Here is a 21,356-nt window from a genome sequence, read left to right on the forward strand (position 1 = left end):
TCAGTAACAGAAATGGGGGGTGCAACAAATGTTCCAACTTGGTCATCCCTAAAGATGTTTTCTTTCATGGTTACAGTACCAAAAAAAGGAATACTTGATAGGAAATTCAGAAAGGAAAGGATTTGTGAGCTGAGTTGTTTTCTAATCACAAACCCTTGAGCAAAGTACACGCACAAAGGCAATACCAAATTTATAGCTGCTTCTCTGAGGATCTGTTTTGTGCCTTCAGTGCCCAAACTGACAAAGATTCCAGGAGAACTTAAAAAAACCTTGACTTTTAATGATATTTGATTTAGGTATCTGACTATGGAGCCCAGAGGTTGGGAGTTCAATTCCCCACCGTGTTTCCTGTTGGAAGAGCCAGCCTGTGAAGTCACAGGCAAGCTGCACAGTCCCAGAACGCTCCCAGAAAAAGGGAATTGTAAACCACTTCGGTGGATTCTCTATACAGGAAACCTTGGGCAAATAATAATTGGAATTCGACTTGACAGCACAGAGTTATTATTTTTCTAGCGGTATCACTCAATCCCGATTCCAGATTTTGCACGTCTCGCACACAGTGTTTCAGCACTAACTCCATTTGGTGGACCTCAGTGCAGAGCTGGGCCTACCATCAGGCACCTTGAGGCAGCTGCTTCAGATACCAGGTTTTGATTGCAACAAAAAGGCTACAAGTTGTTTGAAACAGAGGAAGGTAACTTTGGACTACCCTAAGTGGACCTGCAGTAAGGTGGACCTGCTTCATTCCTCCTACCGCTAGGCAATAATCACAATTTGGGCTCAATGGAATTGGAAGACCAGCCTGTAAATAAAGCAGAATGCAGTTATCTCAGGCAGCGGATCTGCATGTCATGAAAAGGCCGCAAACTGTTAGTGGTACAGGACAGTGTTTCCACTGCCAATGACGGGGAGAGGTGCCTCATAAAACAACTTGTCTAATTGTTGGGTACTATGTTAAGTTGCAGGGCAGGGGGATCACTAGACTGGCCCTGTCTCTTTGATTCCTCTTCTCGTTCGGCTGCTTTTGCACAACCTCCTTTATTTTTAGCCCCTTAACTTTTCATTCATTTGTACCGTCGAAGTCCGATTCAAAGATAAAGGTTCACTACCTCGAAACTGCCCGCCTGCAGTCAGCATTTGAACATCCCATTCAGTAGGTCCGTTTTCTCCACATACACATAAGGTGTAGTGTAATTCCGCTAACATTTACTTTTGAATCATAATTTTGCATCTTTACGACTACACGAGTATTTGCAATCGTACGACAACGGTCCTCTTTTTCCTTCTGATCCATGTCCTCGGTGTTTCTGTCTCCGTGTTTATTTCGGTGGTGTGTCGGCGGCCACCCTAGGAACTTCTTACCCCAGGCTCCGGCCAGCAAAAAACAAAACAAAACAGCTCCAAATCCTGTCCTTTTCCCGCCTTCGGTTCCGGACGGATGCCGTGCGAGGGTGGGGTGGGGTGGGGTGGGGCTGGGGCGCGCAGGGGGGGGGTGTCCGGAGGAGCGCGCGCGCGCTCTCGGGCCAGGAGGACGCCGTCCGTCCGTCCGTCGTCCACTCCCTCCCTCTCCTCTGTCAGCTCGCCCGCCCGGCCGTCAGAGAAGAGATTCCTGGCCGCGTTCCAGGTCGGCGCACTAAGACAAGCCGAGAGGCTCCCGCCTGACTGACGCCGGCGGGAGCTGCCTGCCTGCCTGCTTGCTTGCTTGCCCGCCTGCCTGCCTGCTGCGGCGGCTGCTGCTGCTCTTGCAGCCGCGTCTTTTTGCATGTGAGGGGAAAAAAAGCGAAAAGAAAAGCGGAATTGGAGGGGGGGGAGAGAGGGAAGAGAATTTTTTTAAAAAATGAGCAACTCTCTCTAGAGAACTTGGCGCAGCAACGGGCAGACTGCCGGCACCCTGCGGGCAGGGGAGAGGAGGCAGAGGCGAGCCCTTCACCCCACAGGCAGGTAAGAGGGTGTTGTGTGTGTGTGTTTCCTTTTTTTCGTTTTCTCGCGCCAGCCGTTTGGCTTGGGGACGACGCACAGCCCCGCCACTTTGGCGGTGCGGGCTGTTGCTTCTCAGCTCCGCTTGTGGTAGTGGTGTTGTTGTGGGCACCGGCAGCCGCCCTCAAGTGAGCTGTTTGCAAACTTTCTCCCTCTTCCCTCCCTCCCTCTCTCCCCCCCCCGCCCCGCTGCCGCCTTGCTTTGCCCAGGCGTCGCCGTGCTCGGCCGTCCGTGGCTGCGGCGCGCCCAGGGTTGCTTCCCCCCCCCCCCCATGAAGGTGCTAAGCCTCGAAGCGGCCCCCGGAGGGGACGTCTGGCCGCTGCCGGGTTTTCCTTCCTTTCGGCACTTCGCACGTGTTCCGCGTGTTTTCACTCCCCAGGCTCTCTCGAATAAGATATTTATGAGATGCCGTTTGCATTTGGGTGGCGCTTAGCTTCACGGTTACGTTGTACGGGTGGGGGCAGCGCCGTTGGGCGCGCAGTTACTCGAGCGTAAGCCCCCTTGAATTGAATGGGACTTCTTTTCGAGCAAACCGCCAACGGCTCGGGCTCCCGGACCTGCCCTGAAGTCATCAAGAACGGAAACGACGAAAGGAGGTCTAGAGGCCGATGGCTTTTTTTCCCTATGAGTTTCTATCACCGAAGGGGGAGAAAGGAAGGAAAAAAGCGCAATCTCTGTCCATCTGAGGACACCGTGCGTCCGGGCTTAACTTTCCGCCAGCGTCCTTGGCGGGCATTTCTGTCAACGTGTGAAAATGTTTGTGCTCCCGTGAACCGGGGATCGACTAAGGACAGTTCTCGATGCGGTGAAGTCACCCTATTCTCCCTCCACGCCCCCCCCCGCCGCCTTCGCCCTCCGGTTTTCTTAGCTTACAAATGACATATATCTTCGCAGAAAGAGAGGGCAGCGAGCACGGGTGGGGTGGGGGGGGAGGAAGAGAGACAAACTGACGCCAGTTTTGTGATCGGAAGGAGGGGCCCAGGGCGGGACGTTTTTATGGCTAATTAGGCGCTGTCAAAAGTCTGCTCAACCTCTTATTTTCACTTCTTTCCCTCCAACTTTAGGTCTGTTTCCTTTGGGCGCATCTTTCATTTCTGATGAGTTCGTTCTATTTAGCCATCTCTAGGAAATAAAAACCATTTTGCTTAAGGACCCCTAGGTAAGGCGAAGCTCCCTCCCAGTTAGCATCACATCACCTAATCAAGCAAATATTGTGGGCACTTTATAAAGATGGAGAAAGGTTTTTTTGGCAGGAGTGGATAGCCTAGGGATTTTTAAAATGTTTGTGTCTCTTGATTTGCCGTGACAGACTGACATTGCCATCCTGTATGTGTCTACGTGGAAATAAGCTCCCCTGAGTTCAATAGGACTCAATCTGAAGTAATCCTGTGCATAGGGCTGTTCCTCTCTGATTTGTCACCAAGTAAACAAAACCATTTTGAACAAAAGGGTAAAACAACAGCCATAGGTCTTTAAAAGGTTATTTCCAAACCAAAATCTTAAGTAGAAGCCACAATTGGCAACTACAGATGGATGAAAACCCATAATCTGTTTAATTCTAAGAATATGGTAGTTGAACAGGAGAATTGTAAATAGATGTGGAGCCTTATTTGTGCTATTGATATGGGCTGTTGGCGTTGGTAGAGAAAATGTATTTCATTAATAATACCTGCCCCAGTATACTGTAGATGGCTTGATTTCAAGTAAATGACTTCCTCCTTAGGTATCAAAGAACTTTTTTGAATAGAGAAGTGACACACACACAGAGCAAAAGTCAAATGTTCCTACTTTAGAACAAATTATATTCTAAAGTTGGGAAACAGATAACTAGCTGGTAACACTTTTTCTCAATGAATGAATTTTCCCATAGCCCAGAAATGCAGGAAATGGTATACAAGTTCTTGGGATGAGGCCAAGTTTGTGGAGCTCCAGGAAGGGCACTGCAGATAGATGTAATATTTTGTAACTGAGAAGAGGGTAAATAGCATGCTTTGAAATGCAGTCACTAGGGATAAGAGCTTATTGTGCAGTATGATGTAAAGGTGGTGCAATTAAAATTGTTTTAAGAGCTATGAAATTTCACTGACTGTTCAGAAAAAGTTCAGTTAGAATGGGACTCTTAATGTATTTTGTTGTTGTTTAGTCATTAAGTCATGTCTGACTCTTTGTGACCCCATGGAACAGAGCATGCCAGGCCCTCATGTCTTCCACTGCCTCCCGGAGTTGGGTCAAATTCATGTTGGTAGCTTCAATGATACTGTCCAACCATCTCATCCCCCTTCTCCTCCTGCCTTCACACTTTCCCAACATCAGGGTCTTTTCCAGGGAGTCTTCTCTTCTCATCAGATGGCCAAAGTACTGGAGCCTCAGCTTCAGGATCTGTCCTTCCAGTGAGCACTCAGGGTTGGTTTCCTTAGAATGGATAGGTTTGTTCTCCGTGCAGTCCAGGGGACTCTCAAGAGCCTCCTCCAGCACCACAATTCAAAAGCATTAATTCTTTGGTGGTCAGCCTTCTTTATGGTCCAGCTCTCACTTCCATACATCGCTCCTGGAAAAACCATAGCTTTGACTATGCGGACCTTTGTCAGCAAGGTGATGTCTCTGCTTTTTAACATGCTGTCTAAATTTGTCATCACTTTCCTCCCAAGAAGCAAGTGTCTTTTAATTTCTTGGCTGCTGTCCCCATCTTCAGTGATCATGGACCCCAAGAAAACAAAATCCGTTACTGCCTCCATATCTTCCCCTTCTATTTTCCAGGAGGTGATGGGACCAGTGGCCACAGACTATAATTGTTCAAATAAACGTAAATGGTTCTAATTCACTCATGCAATGCAGATAATTTCCTTGGCCACCACCACTTTAAAGAGTAGTCAATTGACTAGATGGGTGGGGTATAAAGAAGGAAGGAAGGAAGGAAGGAAGGAAAGAAAGAAAGAAAGAAAGAAAGAAAGAAAGAAAGAAAGAAAGAAAGAAAGAATTGGTCAGTCACTTTGGAAGTTGTCTGCTTTAAATGAAAATATGTTCAGTTTTCTGAGTCTTTTCTTTATTGTAGTAATCATAAAAAATACCCAGGGAAAAACATAGGTTATCCAGTAAATTTCGATGTTAAAAATAAATTGTATAGTTGCATTTTAGCCTCACCATTGCTAGGCACTTGTCATTGGTGTTTTACATTTTCTGTGAATGTCAATGGAGCTTGAACAGGAATAAGCCTCCCAGTAATGTTCCCAGTGTTTTATGCCTAGTTTTCCTTACATCATCACTAGCTCTGTTTCAAAGCAGCCAGGAAATGGTTTTTTTTCCAGAATTACTGAATTACAGTGGAATCTGATTATAATTCATTATGTTCTATTGAGGGCTGTGTTGTCGGACTCATTTGCTAAAGCTAGAAAAAGACTTCTAAAAACTGCCAAAATGAAAGTGGGAGCTTACGTGATGCAGTGTTAAGCTGTGTTTGCCATTCCTTGGGACAGCTTCTCCAGTAATGGGAACTTACTGTGAACTTGAATTTTGCTGTGTATTGTGCATCTCATTGTGGTTAGTCGACTAGGAAGTCACCTCACATGGAGTCAGAGCAATTGTTTAACCTAGCCCAGTATAGTCAACATTCGGTGTACCTGTTGCAGGCTGGCTAGGAAAAGAATGAGGCTGGTGAACATTTAACTTGGCAGTGACTCAATATTAGGTGGAATTTCCCAGGTTATGTGTTACTGACATGATGATGTTTTCCATGTACAGCTCTGGTTTTGCTCCTTCCCATAACTGGGATGAGAGGTTTGCACATACCTGTTGTCGTCGTTGTTGTCGTTGTCTCAGCTGAGCTGAGCTGAGCTGAAGTCAAGGTTCGCTCAGGATGACCTGGCAATGGGACAATAAGGAAAAAGAACAGGTGGTACAATCAGTTTACACTTTCTGTTCTCTGGGCTTGCCCAACTCACTTGAAAATTGGCATTGTGCATCTCCTTGAAGCAACAGCTCACATATACCAATATTAGGAATAATGAACACACAAGATGGCTTTGGGCAAAATGAAGGGGAAACAAATGCAGGAACATGAACCCGTTTCTCCTTTCCTGTAGTTATGACCATATTTGATATTCACCAAACTTGCATATGTGTTACATGCCATCAAGTCGGAACTGACTTATAACAACCCTAATAGGGCTTTCTAGTTAAGTGAGATATTTTACCAATTCCAGTCCCCCAGTGAGTTTCCATGGCTGACCAGGAATTCAAACCTTGTTCCCCAGGGTTCTAGTCCATTTTCCCTTTTAAAAAAAAATCTTATTCCTTCTGGCAAGGAAGCAGGCAGTCTAAAGCCGCAGGAGAAGTACATTTTTGGAAGTGATTTGGCTGGAAGGGTGCTGGACTCTACTTGGAAGTTGTACCAAATATTTAAAGTGGAGAAAGTTTGCTTTATTGAATACATTTTTTATTATTGAGATCTTGGGTCTGACAAAACATGGAAAGATCTAAATGCCAGACAATAAGAGGCTAGAATCCTGCTGATTAGTTGCAGTAGTGTAAGTGCAGTGGCATATTGCTGCCAGTTAACAGGTCATCGCTAGTATCACTTACTGCGTGTGAATGATGTATGATGAGCATGTTCCCCTTCACCATTTTGTCCTCTCAGTGACACTGTCAGGTTGGTTAGAGTGGGTGGAACAGCAGCTGGTCCCAGTGAATGTCATAACGTAGTCGGGAAGTAAAATACAGGCTTTCTAGTCCTGATCCAACACACTAACCAGTACATTATACCATTTTATGCCCTGGTCTCTGCTCCCTGCAGAAGTTGCACATTTTCCATCTCAAGGCTGCAGCCTTTGGAAATACTAATGTGTAATTGTTTCCTGAAATGTAGTGGTTTCAGTTTGATGAGCAAACTTTAGTGCCTCGTCTTCAAACCACACAATATATTAGCTTGTTCAGCCATTTGAAAGCAGGCAGGCGCTATATGTAAGGAGGGGAGTGGGGATAAATTGGGTGGCTTCGTCTCCTGTTTCCCTCCATATGTGGACTATGACAAGTTGTTCTAAAGCTTTACCATTTGAACCGTGTTGATTTGCAGTCTGGTTTTAGGTTCTGTGCATTTTAGAACCGTGGAAAATGAGGGTGCTAAACTGTGCACAGAATGTCCATGAACAGACGGGACTTCCAGGAATCCAAAAGTTGCCCTCAGTGATGAGAGGAGGTAGAACAAGCAAGCATGTATCCATTTTCCCTCTTCAGGTGTAGACAGTATTTTCAAATGCTTGAACAGGATTCCAGGCATTTGAAAGCAAATTGCAATCCTGAAATAACTACCCTGCCCTTGATACCTGTGGGCCAAAAGTCTGGAAAAAGTAGTCTTAGGAATTCTTGTGCCATAAATTTTTATCCTTCTTTTAATGGTCCTTACCTTATTTATGCCTTTCTTTTAATTACTTGATTTCAGAGCAGAAGTGGTTTTTCTTTTCTTAGTGTTAATTTTTACCCATTTAGCAGTCAAAAGGCTGCTTTTAAGGTTTGCCTCTATTTTAATCATCTGCAGTCATTGCAAACTACATTAGCAACTGATCTCCCAAAATGGAACATTTGATCGGGCAAAACGGGCTGCATCATCATAGTTATGACATTGTGGTGCCAGAGTATTATGTATGTCCAATGCACACTTTCTAGTGGGTACTTAACTGGGTTGCAGACCTGGATTGTTTTTTGTTTGTTTGTTTGTTTTTTGCATCTGTGCAGACTGAGGCTTTGCCATGAATTAACCCATGCATTTTCAGTTAGATACATGAGGCATCTGACTGGTGTGTTACTTCTTTTTTCTTTATCGATGTGAAAACATTACAGGACGCTATTATGTGGTCAAAACCAGGAGCCTATTACAGGTCATAGCTTTTCAGACATGAAGGTAAAATGGTAGAATTAACATTGCCCATTCCTGTTCTGGCCTAATTTATGGTCAAATAGGTTTGATGGCTTTGTTTTGCACTTCTAAGGACAAAATCAAAACTAAACAACCTTAATAGTTGCAAGAGAGTTTACATATTTTGGGATACTTTTAACAGAAAATTGCTAGGTAACGTACCCTCTAACTTGGATCAATTTTTGAATTAGTTTTAGAATTTGATAACATGATGTGCATGTTAATCATAACTAGAGAACTACACAACTTTAATATTGACAATGAAGAGACTGAAATTATCTTGTATCCTTCAGTTCAGTTATCAAATTTAAGAGTGCAGCCTAGAAATCAAATATGAATTAGGAGGTTAGCTATGAAAGAACTAGAAAATATCTTGAAGTGTAAGGTAGTGTTATTGGATACCAAGACCAAGATCATTAATATAATTGCTGTATATTTCCAATTACAGTGGAGCCTCGCTTAGCGATTGCCTCATTTAACGATGTATTTGCTTAGCGATGAGGTTTTAGGAGTGATCTTGCGCTCCGTTTAGCGATGTTTCCAATGGGGGAATTTCGCATAGTGATGTTCGGGACCTTGCTTCGCTTAGCAATGACAGTTTAAGTCCCCCTGTTTCGCTTAGCGATGTTTTTGACAGCTCCGTTTTCGCTATTTTTAAAAGGTGTTAAATTGTTTTTAAAAGGGTGTAGAGGGCTTGAAATTGTTAGTGCACTTAATAAACCCTTTGTTAACCAAATTTGGCTTCATTCTGACTCTTTTTGAATTTTTGGTGATTTTTTTTCTCCCCCATTGAAATGCATTGAAAAGGTTTCAGTACATTCCAATGGGGGAACCATGTTTCGCTTAGCGATGTTTCCTATGGCGATTTTCGCTTAAGGACGGCAATCTGTTTATCCGGTTTTCAATGCATCTCTATGGGAAAACGTGTTTCGCTTAGCGATGTTTTCCCATAGCGATGAATTCTTTGGAACCAATTAAAATTGTTAAGCGAGGCACCACTGTACTACATATAGATGTCAAAAAAGCTGACAAGAACAAAACAATTTATTCAAAATATGAAGAGGAGAACTTTGTGGATATCCTGTGCTGCTAGAAAGACAAACAAGTGGGTCCTACATCAAACAGGCTGAAGTCTCTCTAGAAGCAAACATGGCCAAACTTAGTCTATTGTATTTTGGACATGGCACAAGAAGAGAAGGTTCACCAATACTGCTGGAAAAGTTGAAGGCATCAAGAAGAGAGGAGAGACCAAATATGAGGTGGATTACTCCATAAAGAGTGAGTTTACAAGAGCTGATCAGGACTGTGAACTACAGAATATTTTGGAGTTCACGCCCATTGTGGGGTTGCTGCAACTGGAGGTGATTTGGCGGCGCACAACAACAACAACAATAACATGCGTTTTACGGAAGGATAATAAGGATGCAAGAGTAGATTTGCTCAATCAAAGGCCTATCAAGGCTGTCATTCTGGTCTTACAAATCTGGCATGTGTTCTCCAAGGTGCAGTGTGGAAGCCCTATTTGCTGCTAGGGTTCAAAAAGGGCCAAAACAATTTTATTGCATTATGGAGTCACATTGCATATATATGCAAGCATTACTAATTGAACCAGTCATGTCATAGATGGGGGCCAAAATGCTGTTGAGGTTTTCTCTCTGCATAAGAGTATTTGCAGAAGTGGGTTTTGTGTGTTTGTGTTTAATTGGCGACCCAATGCACAATTGGCACAGAATCAATTGGGCAACCAGAGAGTCACCGTGTGTGTCAGCATGGAAGACATCTTACACCAGTGCCCTTATGGAGCAGTGCAAGCCAGGAGGATTCTGAATACAGGTCTTCAAAAGACAATTTCTGACAGTCTTATCCTTTGTTGTTCCTAACGGCAGCTTGGATTGTTACTTTTTAGAAGTAATTTTTTACCCTTGTTACAAAGTTTCAAAAGTAATTAGGTATTACTTGTTACAGTGTTTGAGAAAGCAATCTCTTAAGTTACTTATGGAGCTGCTGTTTGCTTTTCCGTTGCTTTGGTGCTTTTTGGGAAGGACGTAAGAGTGATGATAAAATGGCATATGAAATATTTTTGTCAATATGCTACAAAAATTCTTCTAAATACTCTGGAAATTATCAGAAAATTTTAGTCATTATACTGGTAATGTAGACTTGATTTTGAAATGTAACTTCACTGTATTCATTACTCCCAAGAGTAACTAGATAGAAGTAAATACTAGATAGAAATAAATATGTGTAACCTGTTTTTTTTTCAAGAACTGTTCCTGATACCCATTGAAAACAGTGATAAGTTGGTAACACACACAAAAAAACCCTTCAGGATTGAGCTGGAGATTGTAGTCAAGAGAAGTAGAGGACCAGCTCTATGTTCTCATCAGGTCTTTTGAGTTTATTTCCAAATGATTTGGCACTTTCCCCTGTAATCCCCAGGCTCATCTTTGCGTCACAGTCTGAAGAAACTCAGGGGAGTTTTGAAAGCAGTTTGTAACATAATATAGAAGAAGGCTGCTGCTCAGATTTTTAAAAGAGCTTTCCTGGATATCGCTATCCCTTGGTTTTTACTTTTTTTTTTTTTTTTTGAAGAGTTTGGGATTTGTTGCCTGTAGTACACTTAATGCTGCAAAAAACTGTAATAAGAGGAATAAAGATCATTATAGTTGTAGGTTCTGCACAGCTGTGAGTCTGAAGTGTTGAGTAGTATACTTTACGGCTTGACAAGAACTAGAAATTGACTGATGGCGGTTTTTAGCACTCTTCTATCCACTTTGTTCTGAAATGGTGCACTTATGGTACAAACACCGGTGCCACAGAGCTTTGTGGGTAGCGGTTTAGTCCAATACACATAGTGTTCTCAGATGCAGAGTAATGATGTGATGATATGGCTTAAAATTTGAATGTGGTTATACAGTAATATTTAATAGGGCATCCATAATTCACACGTTTTTATTGGGGGAAATGCATTTAAATAAGATGTTACTAATCCAGATGAAAGACACTCAAGATGGAAACTTACAAGCTGCTAACAAAAATGTAGGTGGTTGCCAATAGAGGAATAAACATTGTTGTAAATTACTTGGCAGAGCATCTATGCTTCTGTTAGCAGACAGAAAATCAAAAGGTGGAACTTTTCCTGTCATTAAAAAATTATTGTAAAAAGTTGCTAAAGGCAGAAGGGCTTCTTCTAGCAAAAAGTAGCAGTCATACAGCGCCCATGGATTTCTTCACTGCAAATTGTTATTGGCATCTTTTAGAATAAGGGGTGTGCTCGCCAAGTGGAAACATACGTGTGCTAATGTCCAAAACAGTGACACGCTTACAGTGGTTAGCTAAATTATAACCACTCTTATCACTTATTTTATACTAAGGGGTCCAAGAAATAAAAGTAGAGTAATAGAATTAAAGAAGCGAATTAATGTGAAAATGGAGTTTATTTCAGAATCAAACTTGTGCTGTAATTCATGTTTTCCTTTAATACATTTTCTTACAGGTATATGAATGCATAATTTAGTAGGGAATATCAAATGTTAGGTTTCATATTAAAATAATGAGCACTATTTTTGCCATTCCTTCCATAGCTTCATTTTGATGTTTTGATTTTTATTTTTATACAAGCCCCAGTAATTTGGGGGCAGACCAGTAGAGGTCAAAAAGGTAGACTCTGGGTAAGAAGCTTGTTTCAGAGCAAGATGGACTAGGTGAAGATGTGACTTGAGGAAGAATAAGAATTTGGAGAATATAACTTTCTCCTCCTATATTCAAGTTAGTGTCTCTTGTGAACTTGTTTAACTGTGAAGAAGCAATGCTATTTATGGATTCTTTCTTTCTGCTTCCTCATACCCAAAGTTCTTGTTGTGTGGTCCATAAAGCAGTTAAATATACAATCACGTGAAAAAGAAAGTACACCCTCTTTGAATTCTATAGTTTTACATATCATGACATAATAAAAATCATCTAGTTCTTAGCAGGTCTGAAAACTGGGTAAATAAATCTTAGATGAACAACAACACATGACATATTACACCGTGTTATGATTTGCATGGGTGTACTTTCTTTTTCACATGACTGTAACCTGTATTATCATCATAGTCTTCAAATGGTAGAGCTGGAAGGGATCCTGCGAATCATCAGATCCAACCGCTGTCAATGAGGCACAGTGGGGGAATTGAACTCCCAACTTCTGGCTCCAGCCTAACCACTGAATTATCAAGCAATTGAAAATACACTTATAGTTTAAACTGCTTAACAAATATGAAGTAGTAAAATGAAATACAAAGAGGTCTTCACAAAGTTTAAAAGACAACACTTCACAGTTTATTAAAGAGCACTAAAAGGACTGGACTTCTAAAAAGCTGGCAGAGTTTATCCAAAGCATGGAGAGTAGATACCAAATGAGCCTGTCTTGGGATGGCAACATTTGAAGCAGTAGCCTGGCTGCCGCAGCCCTGCCTCCCTGCTCGGCTGACAAGGATGATGAGTCTCCCACGCTCAGCTGCTGAGTGACGGGTTGAACAGGGAGGTAAAGTTGCGGCAGCCCAGGCTACTGCAGCAGTTGGTGCCCTGATAATGACATCGGCCATGTATGTTGTGCACCACATGGACCAGCAGGTTCTGGGGGTGCATATAAATAGGGTAAATATCTCTAATCATCATCTTAGAACTGCAGAGCTGGAAGGCCCCTATGGATTGTTGAGTCCAGGTCCTTTCAAGGAGGCCCATTGGGAAATCAAACTCCCAACCTCTGGCTCTGCAGCCAGATATCTAAGCCACTGAGCTGTTCAGCAGTTGTTGTTATGTGCTGTCAGTTTGTTTCCAGCTTACAGCAATGTTATGAATTAAAAACATCCCTGTTCAGATCATGCAAACTCATCTATATTTGTTCTTAATATCACTCTCTCTCTCTCTCTCTCTCTCTCTCTCTCTCTCTCTCTCTCTCACACACACACACACACACACACACACACACACACACACACACACACACACACACACACAAGTATTATTGGAGCCTACCCTTTGTGATTGGACATTTTTGTCTGCACTCTCTATGGTGACATTTTGAGTGTAAACATTGACCAGTAATAGTGTTGTCATTAAAATAATTTTATTTTGACAGTACTAGTACTAACTTGTCTTCTAGCTAAATTGTAGCCAGTGCTATCAAAGTTTACAGCACATTTTTAGACAGACAAAATCTTTATTGTGCAGTCAACAAGTCATTGTGCGTGTTTAGAGACAATATATTTCCAACAGAGTTTTGCTAAATTAGTCTGGCATACACTGTGTGATGGATCACAAGTTCAGGACGTCACACTCTAACTACTAAGGTACACTACCCTGTTGATCCTGGAGTGGGTGAGCATAGGAGAATTAAGTGTGGTGATGGCTAGGGGACTTCCCAACACTCTAGTCTGACCTGACTATGCAGTGCTTTGAGGGAATCCTAAAATCCCCAAAGTTAAGCACTTCAGAATATCACACCAACTGCCACCACAACCACACAAAAACACTTTCCCTGTAGCTGGTCAAGACAAGAGCTGTTTGAAATGGGCATCAAAATATTTCGAGTAAACACTCAGGTTCTAAGGCAGAAACAATACAGAGAAACACATCCAAAATAAGAAAGCTACCTAAGCTACCTAACATAGTCATGACCCGCTTAATGATTACCCCACATTACGACAAATCTGCTTCACAACAATGTTTTAAATCAGGTTTTTTCGCTTTGCGAAGATCGGTTCCCTGCTTCGGGAACCTATTCTTCACAGTCCAGCAATACGACGATCAAAACAGCTGATCGTCAGGTTTTCAAAATGGCCACCGGGTGCTCAAAATGGCTCCCCGCTGTGCTTAGGGATGGATTCCTCGTTATACAGGCACCGAAAATGGCCACCGTATGGAGGATCTTCGCTGGACTGTTAGTTTTTAGCCCATTGGAATGCATTAACCGGGTTTTAATGCGTTTCAATGGGCTTTTTATTTTCACTTTACGACGTTTTTGCTCTACAGTGATTTCGCTGGAACGAATTAACGGCGTTAAGCGAGACACCACTATACTTACACACTAGCATAGCATCATCTAGCAACATACACAGAGTTCATTTTGGCACAGTATAATAGCATGGCAACTGAACATAGTATCTCTTAAGAGATAAGCCAACTAAAGTTACTTCTGAACCCCTTTATATTCCTTAAACATCACATTCTGGGGCTTTTGAGATGGTCTGCCAATCAGGCTTTCAAGTTCCCTTGAATATTCACAAAGACCAAAGTATTTTGCCCCTTTCCCTTCACACAGCTTAAGCCATTTTCGAGTTAGCACAGTACCAGGGAGCAAACTGACTTGGCTTTGAAGTCTTTGCTCAAAAGATAAAAGTGCTTTGAATTCTTTGCTCAAAAGATAAAGTGCAGGTGAGACTCCCATTCCTTTACTGGCAGAGACTGTTCCTCTTCTCCTAGTCAGCCATTCCCAGACATTGACGGAAAGCTCAAATGTTCCAGAGAGGCCCACAAATCATTTCTCAGTTTCTTCACACTTCTCATGGAGATCTTCTGTTGTAGCTGCTTTGAGTCTGTCTACATGGGGAAAAACAGGGGTAGAAATAAAATCAGACAAATAGGGTAAAAGATTACCTTAGCTAGTACTGTGCTGTACAGTGGTGCCTCGCTTGACGAGGATAATTTGTTCTGTTCAAATCGTTTTTAAGCGAAATCCTCGTCAAGCGAAACTAAAAAGCCCATTGAAATGCATTGAAAACCGGTTCAATGCGTTTCAGTGGGCTAAATACCTCAGCGTCCAGCGAAGAACCTCCATAGGGCGGCCATTTTCTGTGCCTGTAAAGCGAGGAATCCATCCTAAAACACAGCAGGGAGCCATTTTAAACAGCAGGTGGCCATTTTGAGAGCCACCAATCAGCTGTTTTAAAATCGTTGTTTAGCGAAAAATCGGTTCCCGAAGCAGGGAACCGATCATCGTTAAGCGATTTTTGCCTATTAAAACATTGTTTTGTGATCGCAAAAGTGATCGCAAAAACTTCATTGTCAAGCGATTTCCTCGTCTAGGTAATCGTCAAGCAAGGCACCACTGTATTTGGAACTAGTACTGCATGATTTTTTCCATCAGTGTCTTGAAGAAATAGGTACTAGACAATTGTACATTTTTTCTAAATGAGAAGATTACTTATAAAAATGTGTGAGATGATATAGGTCTAAGCAAGTTATAACTTTAAAATAAGGGATTAGAGTGCAAACATATTTCATGAAGTCCTCGTAGGTATTTTCAATTATGCATGGATGAGGAATGAAAACTCCATCAACTATTTTTCCTGTGAGGAAAACAGGAAATGTGTGGGAGCAGGTAAGCTCCATGGGAGGTGCAAGGGATTAGAGAACTGGTAGTGTCTCTGCCCTGTAAAGGGTGTCTCTCCAAAAAATGGTCTTTATTCCCTAGCAGCTCCCACTTATTTCCTTCCATTCCCACCCATTTCCTCTGTTTTCTTCACAGGAACATATCACTATGCATAACTGAAAACTGCTGTGAGAACTTTGATTTCTTGGCCAGGTCTCCCAGAATTTTGGATGTGTGCATTCCTGGTGAATCCTAGAGGTAGAAGTCCAAAAAAACTGAAAATCTCATAGCTTGCACTACTAGCATAAAGCAGACCATACAGATGGAAAAAGCTCTGTTGATGTCCAGTGTGATATGTGCCTATTAGTAGAACTAAACAGAGTGGATTTGCTTTAAATCAAATTGATTTAAATCACGATTTAAATTTTTAAAAATCAGGTTTTTTTACAATTTAAATTTTAAAAATCATTGATTTTTATCCACCTTGCCACCAATAAAAGAACAAGGTCTGCACTGATAGTTGCAGACATAATTTTTATTAGTCACTGCAGTTATCTCAATTGTGATTTTTTTAAATTTTAGTAATAGAACCACCACTGTGTTTCTCACTCCCGTCATCTAGCAGTACATAAAGGTTTACTGTGACATCTGTCTAGACAGCTCTCTCTTGAGTCTATGGATTGATTTGGCACTTTTGGTGACACTGAGACCAATGACATCATCCAGCAGCCTTTCTCTGTTCTGATACTAAGGTCACTTGTTCTGCGGCCTCACAGAACAAATGGCTGGGGAATTGTACAAGCCCTGTAAAATGCCCATTAGCTTACTTCTAATGAGAAGAATGTCTTGTATCCTGACTTCCTTGAATTTTATAAAACCTTAACTTTACCCTTTAACTAACAAATATACAACTTAAATGTTAATTGAGAGCACAATTGCTTGCGTATATGCTATGATGCACAATGCACGTCAGTTCCCTGCAGATCATGGGTTCTTTTACACTTTGTTTGTTGTAAATCAGTTCTGTAAGGTAAGCTGCAGACAATCAGGATCTTGCAGAAAAATAGTTTTAGAAGCAAGCGGGAACATGGAATTTTGTGTAAACAAGCTGGTGGTGGAATTTCTATTTTTCCTCTGCTCACAAAATAGAAACCCTTATGTGCTGACAGAGGAAATAAACTCCCTGTTTCACAGCCAGCATAGGAGTGTTGCTCGAAATGATATACTGTACTTCACTTTTCTGAGTCTTGGAATTGCACTATGGTATCAAGCTGCCTGGGTTTATAAAACCAGTCCCACTGCAGAAACATATACCTGTCTATGGTGTATGCAATGTACAATATTAATGGCTACAGCAGTGACCTCTCTGGAAGGTGGAAAGGTTTGATATGTAATCCGTAGTATCCTAAAACAGGAAGTAGTAACCACTAACTAGAAATTAAAGCTTTGCTGGTGAGATTATTAGATGAGCCTCCATAACATAGAAAAATGTCAGGAAATAGAACTCCACTTACAGAAGAGTTGTAGGATATAAGGAGAGCAACAATCAGACATTAGGCATGATAAACATTTCCCAGACAAATTGCTGTCTGTGGCAGGAAATCCCAAATTGACATTTGGAAGTCACATTTGCTTTGTCATTTTTGTTGTTCTGCTCGTAAGGTCTTATAGAGGTCAGGAGGGCGATCATACCAAGTTGCTTTTTGTGAGCAAAGTATAACCATAAAATATCTCCAGAAAGTCATGGGGGCCCCTTAGGCATTTCCACCCATTGGCAAAAGAGGGATATTTAAAACGATTAACCATCGGTGCAGTGCCAGGAACAGGCTAAAAGATTAGGTGGATATAGGGTGCATATGTAGATTAGGATATCTACACACACACACACACACACACACACACACACACACACACACACACACACACACACACACACACACACACACACACACACACACACACAGAGAGAGAGAGAGAGAGAGAGAGAGAGAGAGAGAGAGAGAGAGAGAGAGAGAGAATTATAAAAAGAGGATCAAGATTGCCATGTAGTCAGTCATTCAGGGCATAGGTTTAACTATTGTCTCAGTTTCCCCATGGAAGTTCATGCCTCTTGCTCCTGGATACCTCCTATTAAAGCATTTCTGAAACCCTGTTCGGCTTTGCTTAGCATGCTTCTATTCTGAATTCGCTAAAGGTGTGAAATTTTCCTGCCAGCACACCTAACCAGACTCACTCTCTCTGTCTCAGACTAGGGGAAGAGAAGAGAACCTTCTGATGTGTCGGTGTTTCTCTTTGAAATTCTTTCATTCACCGTACAAGAGTTAACATGTATGCCACTATTAATTTGTCACCCATTTTTCAGCTACCTTACGATTTTCAACAACTACCATGAAGAAACTGGTGTACCATTCACCAGTTTAATCAGAGCTAGTAATGACTCTAGTCTTATCAAACACCATCTTGTGCAATGCCAGTAACAAAGCAGGAGTGACAACAAGCAAGTTTTCACTGATTTGCACAAAGGGAATTCTGGAGAAACTATTCCTCAATCTCATTCCTTCTAGAGTCGTGTTCGCTTAAAAGTATTTTTGTTGCAGCTGACCTTCCCAAGGGTGTTGAAACAGAGAAGCTTCAGCATTAGACTCCCTTCGTCAAAACATGAATCCTAATAATTACCATTATCTTCTGAAATCACCGGAAGTGCTGTGTATCAGTAATCAGATGAAAAATTGCCCTGTCCAGAAGAGCCTTAAGATGACTGTCTCTTTGAAATCATATTTTTAAAATCATATTCTGAAATCAAGAGAGAGTAACATAAAACTTTTATCAGAAGCACAGTCCACTTTCTATTGAGGTTAGATATTATCTACACCAACTGACAGCAGGTCTCTAGGGTTTTAGGGCAGGAGTGGTCCAGCCCCTGCCTTCTAAGCATGGACGTTATTGTGGGCCTTCCTCAGTTCCAGGCCACGTCTAGATAGCCTGTTCTCCTCAAAGCAAGTACAGTAAAGCACCAGCTGCTACATAAGGGCTGAAATCCTATAATGCAATCTCACTTGTGCAATAAATGACAACTAATTAAAAGCAAATAGCTGCTGATTAAAGATTTTGGGATGTACATGGCTCTTACACAATGCTTTGAATTTCCATACACACTGAAATTGCCAAAGGATACATTTAATCAGTGATGATTTGTTGCAGGTGATGACGTAATCAGGATTATGCATGTGGAGCTGCACAACAGAATTTTAGTAACTGTTTTGTGTTATTGGGGTGTATCTGTTCAATGCAGGTGTTGCATTGTCCACATGGGTCTGTGGCCCTACATATAAACCTTGTTGTAAAATATCTGATTGTTCCTTAGTAGATTTACATTCATTTCTCTGTAAGTTTGCAGTGATTCTTAATATCTCTAAATGGATGTGACTTGGAGCGATAAAGCTCAAGGTTTGTTAGCAATGTACGGCTCACATATGAACTCTGTTACTGTCAACTTGGGTCCCCTTTGAGGAGAAAGGTGGCATGTAAATAATATAAACAAGTAAATAAACATTACAATATCATGCTGGCTCCAGGGTGGATAAAAATCAATGTTATTTTTAAATCCAAAAAATGATTTTTTTTAAAAAAAATCATATCATCAATTTTGTTTAAATTTTTGGGGTTTAAATCATGGTATAAATCAAATTCACCCTGGTTGGCTCTTAACATTAAAGAAGTAATGAAACAAACTAAATTTGTCCTTACATCAACTTTATGAGAAAATAATCTCTGGAAGTGCATCAGTAACAAGTACTGCTGGAACTATTGAATATCTTTTGGGTTTGTTTTTTCACTGCTGTCCCACTGGTGATTTTATGCACATGGTGTGCTTTACACATACTTGCTGAGGCATTGTGTTCAACACGTCATATACTGGGTGATCAGGGCTGCCTCGCTCAAGGTGTCAGAAATATAGAGTTATGGCTTTCTAGATCTTGCAATCCTGCAATAAGTTCTACTTTAGGCTTGATAGATACTTCCATCTTTGCATTACCCAAACAAAAATGAGTGCCAGACATTTTGAAAACGAGCAATAAATCCACACGGATGCTGGGACTAGACTATAATGTGTTGCATTATGCACATTTTGAAATAATGATACCTGGGTCTTTTGTTGTTCTGGCTGAACTCTGAAGCGTTTCTGCTTTTATTTATAATTGATCACAACTGGATCCCACTCTTTCTCCAAAGCACTTAGGGTGAGAGTCAGCTCTTATCCTCACAGCATTTTATCCTTCCATAAAGCGCAGGGGGGATGTGTTATTCTCAGATGATGGACTCTTTGCCAGCACTGCCAGCATTAAGGGATCATGGGAGTTGTCCTTCAACAACATGGGGGAGGGTGGCACATATTTTCTCATCTCTATTATAAGGCAAAGGATGAAAGAGAGGATGAGAGAAACTTGCCATTTGGTAGCTAAGAAGGAATTTCTTGTATTCTTGCATCAAAACCAACAGCCTGATATTTGTATCTTGCCCAGCCACACACTCATTCTGTGGTGCCTTCAATGGGGGCTGAATTCATGGCTACAACACGTGACCAATTTTAGATTTTCCTGTTTCTCCCCTACCTCCTAAATTATGCACCAACTGTTCCAGTTTGGGTACCTTCAGACATCCCTGGGGCCATTGTTGTCCCCCTTGGATGTAGATGCACCCTCCCCCAAAAATCCATGGGAGAAAACTGGCCTCAAATATGGCAGATTGCAACCCAGACACCCAGGGTAGATTTACCAAGAATAGCTCTGAGAGAGAATTATGTTTAAATGACAAATAGTACTCTCCGAAGTTCCTCTGTGAAATGTGTTTATTTGTTTAATTTTTATACCACTCATTCAGTGAGGAGCCACTGCCCTGAGTGGTTTACCACAACATTTACCATTTTGTGACTTTTTTTTTAAAAGGGGGGGTCAGGTTGGAGAGGCCACAGGTAGCCCTTGAGCCAAACTTTGCCTACCCTGACCCACCCAAGGATGCATTCTGGAGGTGGCAAAAGGGTGCATTACCTCTGTTCCCTTTCAGCTGGTTGCAAAGAAGAGGTACTTCAAATGGAATTTTGTTTTCTGCTTTTGTTTTTCCTCTTGGATCAGTACAACCATCTTTGTTTTTGAATACAGTATATTCTGTATCAGGCATCCTCTGCTAGTGGCAAGGCTTTGAATAATTCCGTTTGATATGTGATCTGACATTTCTGAGTAGCTATTAATTTTGTACAGGCTGTGATGTTACTGAGATTTTAAAGTTAAGATGTTTGTTTTGGAAAGCTGAGAAATACAGTTACCCTTGCCTCCCTTCAAATCATATTTGCCTAATTCTGTGTCTTTGGCTATTTTTGCAAAAATACAAAAACTGGACCTTTAATCTCCTACTGGGCCTGTTATCTCCTACTAACCATAACAATGTTATGGAATCATGCTGATGTCACAGCTGACTTATTTAATCCGGCTGAAAGAGATAAATGTGTTTGCTTAAATCTTACTGAAAAATGGGAAGTAGGGAAAAGTCCCTAAGGACAATATTATTAAATGGAAATGTTAGTTTTTAGAATCTGGTCACTGCCTGGCTATGCAGTTACATAAGCTTATCAGGAAAACTAGTGTAAATATTTTAACCATTACAGTATGTAGTTTCTTAGAGATAAGAACTGCTCTTTCCATAAGGACATTCCTAAATACATGTGGCTTAGATGTGTGTGGTCTTGTATGTACCCTTTTAAAATACATTTAAGAGGTAGCATCATTTATTTTATTTGTTTTATTTATGAGCCAGCTTCCTCATAAGGGGACCCAGGGCGGCTCACAATATTAAAAAGAATAAAATTTAAAACATAATAAGTTAAACAATGAAAAACAATTAAACCATACACTAATTAAAATACAATGAAATAAAAGCAAATGAACATTACAAAACTATCTTAACTTTTAAAAGGCATCCAGGGACTCAATCATGATTGTTAAAAGCCTGCTTGAAAAGATGGGTTTTCAGCTGTGGGCAGAAGGATAAAAGGGAGGGTGAGCATTCCACAGTCATGTCATATTCTCCTTCTTTTGCCTTCACTAACAAGAAATGAAGCTA

General features: G+C 41.4%; 1 protein-coding gene across 3 annotated transcripts in view; it reads left to right on the forward strand.

Moving 5' to 3' along the window:
- The first annotated feature begins 1,508 nt into the window (after positions 1 to 1,508).
- SMAD9 (SMAD family member 9) overlaps positions 1,509 to 21,356 on the forward strand; it is a 48,246-nt gene continuing 28,398 nt past the window's right edge. For 2 of the 3 annotated variants that reach the window (XM_020783842.3, XM_072993794.2), the window contains exon 1: positions 1,509 to 1,941. The gene's annotated coding sequence lies outside the window, so the exon portion shown is untranslated. The remainder of the gene's footprint in view (positions 1,942 to 21,356) is intronic. The other variant, XM_078389972.1, reaches the window with a different exon arrangement.

This window comes from Pogona vitticeps, chromosome 3, assembly GCF_051106095.1.
Source record: "Pogona vitticeps strain Pit_001003342236 chromosome 3, PviZW2.1, whole genome shotgun sequence".
Classification (NCBI taxonomy): domain Eukaryota; kingdom Metazoa; phylum Chordata; class Lepidosauria; order Squamata; family Agamidae; genus Pogona; species Pogona vitticeps.